Below are 4,523 nucleotides of genomic sequence, written 5' to 3' on the forward strand. Positions count from 1 at the left end.
ACTTTAAAGTGTTTTTTTTTCTCTTCGTATATGCCATTTATTATGACATACACACACACTTTTCTTTCACACTCAGCAAACTCAGAACTTTCCCATATGGTTCCTGTTTGGTTATTTTTATGGGGAACCAAATTATTTTTGTGGTTGTGTTTTTGTAACCCAAAAAGAACCTTCCCATAACATTCCCTGCAGGTTATTTTTAGATTTTATTTTCTATAATATATACGCGGGTTTATTTGTATATTTCGTTACTGCGCGCCTCTGATCTGCGCGCGCTTTCTACTGCCTTCCACAGAAAGACGCGCACTTGCGGAATTGAAAAATTAACGGTCATTTCGTTTTTACCGACTGACTAACATTAGTTTATCAATCTTTATTGAATTATAAGTTATAATAAATATACCAGTGTAAATATTGTGATTTCAGAGAGATTTGACACGTAATTATAGACGACATGATGTTAACCGAAGTTTTTGTTTACTGACCAAAAGAGAGAAGTAGGCTACGTCCATGGGCGTCAGTTTGGTTTGAAATGTGCTGGGGACAGAGACGCATTCAGAAGTGCATTTTCAGCAGTGCTGGGTACATTTTTTTTTCTCTTTCGCGCAGGTCATGTTTTGAAAGATCTTCAATTCCCGTGCTATATGCACATTTAACGGAGTTCATGTCAACGAAATCAACCGATATGAGTATTTTATTCATCAGCTCTTTTCAACATCAAAGACCGCATTATGAGAACGAGCGACCTATGGTAAGAGCATTTAGTCTCATTAATTTTAATGAAGATGATTGTGCTTTTGAGCATCTAAAACTTAGCTTATTTTCAGTTTCACTTGTGGCAGTTTGCGTGTTGGCTTGCTTTACTCATTTGCGGCGATGTGTGTTGCATAGCGCCGTCCTATAGCCTAAAAAAGCCCGAAGCCCGGCCCGCGTCTGAGGTAGGCTATGACTGGAAAATTGGCCCGAAGCCCGGCCCTAGGGCGTAAAAAAGTCGGGGCCCGTCGGGCTCGGGCAGAAATGTAGGGCTCTACTTTGAGTAAGGCTGAAAGCTCTTTCTTTTTAATACATTTCTTGAATGTCTCAATTACAGTAGGCCTAGCCTATAGATATCCATGGCACCTGCTACGCTACCCATGGCTGTTAAGAACTGTATAGGCTACATCAATCCATTACAACAATTTCGTGTTATGGGCACTGCCACTGATAGCCTACAGGCAGCGGAAGAGCCTATTTTACGGAGCTTGCTTCTGCTTTTCAAACGTTTTTACAACAAAAGATGTCGTTAAAACCAGGGCTTAAAAACGGAAAAAAAAATATCAATCGTTCACTCCGAGCAGAATCGATATTATAGCGTTTCCGTTTTTGCGTTCCTCAATAAACATTACTGTTCCGAAAACGGTTTGATAAGAAAAAATACCGGCTAATAACGTTATTTTAAATTGGCCTATACTTTAAACAAATATGTATAAATATACTTATTTTCACTCAATAATAATATAACGCATGGTAATTAAAATTGAATATTTATTTCATAACATTTTTAAAACCAGAAATAGGCTACATGCATTAATGACAAAGCATAAACAGCGGACCTGTTTTAATGGAGCGTTAGACAATCGAAAGTGGCTCTTATGCCGAATTATTTTCAGAAGAGTGATAACATTCTTTGTAGCCTACATAACTTTTTTTCAACACGACTTGTTTTAAAAATTGCATGAATAAAGAATAAATAAACTGGATAACCATTGCTCTTTTAATGCACCGTCAACTGGTAATTTCAAAGCAAACACTGCGCAACACGTCCATTCATAACATAATGAAATTCAGTCAGCTAATAAAGCTTGATCATTTAATCAATATAACACACCATTTAATACGAAGCATCAGCCGTCTATATAGAAAACATTGACCTGTCCTGTATTGCCAATCTGAAAGACTATAGGAATTAGGAAAAATGTTTGATAGATGCTATAGCCTGCTTGGACAGGCTTAAACAAAATCCATAAACTAGCCTAAATCAGACTATTTGAGCTTTAAATCCGTACTGCTTATTTAAACGTTCGAAAAGAATGTCCTCCAATACCTGCACATTCATTGTAGACCTCAGCGGGGAAAGAAATGTACTTGAGGGATGTAAATGCGCGCTCTACACTGACTTGCGTTACCGGTAGATTCACAGATGATGGTGCGCGGGCATTTCACTCACGCTTGATCCGTCACGTCACACGCTGTACTACTCTATTCATGATTGGTCACTGCCAAATTAAAATATTAAAGAGAACGATAAAATAACGTTATTAACCGGTTAATGGTCATTTCAAATTAACGTTTCTGTTCAGAACGATTCAAATTGATTTTGATTTCGTTTCCGTTTTGGTTCCTCTTAAAATTTCGTTCGTTTCCGGTTTTCGTTTTCGTTCCTTGAACCGGTTCAGAGCCCTGGTTAAAACGACATAAGATCTCGTTATTATGAGAAAAGATGTAGTTAAAACGACATAAGATATCGTTATTACGACACAATTGAGTGGAAAAAATAATATGTGTGTGTCAGCAATGCTTCACCGCAAAATTGAACTCGAGGTTTAAAAAAAAAAAAAAAAAAAAAAGTGGTGGGTACAAAAGGACTCATGACGAAATCTGGTGGGTACGCGTCCCCCCCGTCCCCCCCGAAATCGACGCCTATGGCTACGTCCTGTTAATTCAATTGTAAGAAAATAATGCAATGTTATCCCAGTTAATCTAATCTTTATACATTTTTTAATGTCTGTGAATAAAATTAATATTTTAAAACCCCACATTGTGTTGAAGTCATTGTTATTTGGCGGTTGTGGCACAGTGTCAGTGATACAAGTTACGAAATATACATATTAATGCATAATTCAATCCTCCATATGAAGGTTTATGTGCTTGAATTATTTCTATTGATTAAATAATTTAAAAACAAGACATTTGTAGTAGGCTATTGATTATTGACGTCTATTCATCCGTTTTCCATGCCACTTATACCAGGACGCGGGCATTGCTGGACGATTACTGACGTATCGGAGTAAAGATGTTCCGGGAACGTTCTGGGAAGGTTAGGGGAACGTTCTCCAAACCAACAGGGAACATTCTATTTACTTAAAGAAAACTTTCCTGGCTAACCAATAGAGAACGTTAGGATGTCTGTTCTGGGAACCAAAAATTGTTATCTGGGCAGTTCTTATCACAGTTTTCCTCAAGTTAATGTTTATCAAACCATTGCGTCCTTCAGCGATACAAAAACAAGTTAAAATTCACTGCACAGAAATAGTCTTTCATAACTTTATATAAAGCGATAATGTATGGAAGCTTGTTTCCGCCGCGGGATTGTAAAAAATAAAAAGTAATTTCGACATTTTATCCCACAATTCCGAATTGCGAGCTATAAACTCGCAATTTTTGAGGGGGAAAAAAGTCAGGATTGTGACTTCTATTTTTGGCGCAAATTACGGCCCATGATGATGTGCTCGAGAACATCGTGTTTACAACACTTCTTGTAGTTCTTATTGTTTGAATAGAAAATATAAGGTTATCTTTAATGATTTCCGTCGTATACACAATGTTACATTCATAATTTGTATATTAAAGGGTTAGTTCACCCAAAACTGTAAATTGTGTCATTAATGACTGAGCCTCATGTGGTTGGACACCCGTCAGACCTCCGTTCATCTTCAGACACAAATGAAGATATTTTAGTGTAAATCTGATGCTCTGAAAGGCCTCCATTGGCTCAACTTTACACTCTCAAGACCCTTAAAAGACACTAAAGACTAAAGTTACAAAGTCCATCTCACTACAGCGGCTCTACAATAACTTTATGAAGACGAGAATAGTTTCTGTGCGCAAAAAAACCCTAAATAACGACTTATATAGTGATGACGATTTCAAAACACGGCCTCATGAAGCTTCGAAGCGTTAGAGCGTTCAGAGTGTTATGAATCAGTGAGTCGAATCATGATTCGGATCGCGTGTCAAACCGCCAAACTGCTGAAATTTGGCGATCCAAACCGCTGAATCGACTCACTGATTCATAACGCTCCAAACCGCTGAATCGACTCACTGATTAATAACGCTTCGAAGCTTCATGATGCCTTGAAATCGTCATCACTATATAAGTCATTATTTAGGGTTTTTTTGCGCACAGAAACTATTCTCGTCTTCATAAAGTTATTGTAGAGCCGCTGTGGTGAGATGGACTTTGTAACTTTAGTCTTTAGTGTCTTTTAAGGGTCTTGAGAGTGTAAAGTTGAGCCAATGGAGGCCTTTCAGAGCATCAGATTTACACTAAAATATCTTCATTTGTGTCTGAAGATGAACGGAGGTCTGACGGGTGTCCAACCACATGAGGCTCAGTCATTAATCACACAATCTACAGTTTTGGCTGAACTAACCCTTTAATGTCGTTAGTTAAACGCGTTTTTGAAACCGCGCGCGAGTGCTCGTGAGTTTCGTTTCCCCTCAGAGAGAGTCAATCGAGCACGCGCTGATCTGGGGTCAGTGTC

The sequence above is a fragment of the Gobio gobio genome, assembly GCF_949357685.1.
Source record: "Gobio gobio genome assembly, chromosome: 5".
In the NCBI taxonomy this organism is placed as follows: domain Eukaryota; kingdom Metazoa; phylum Chordata; class Actinopteri; order Cypriniformes; family Gobionidae; genus Gobio; species Gobio gobio.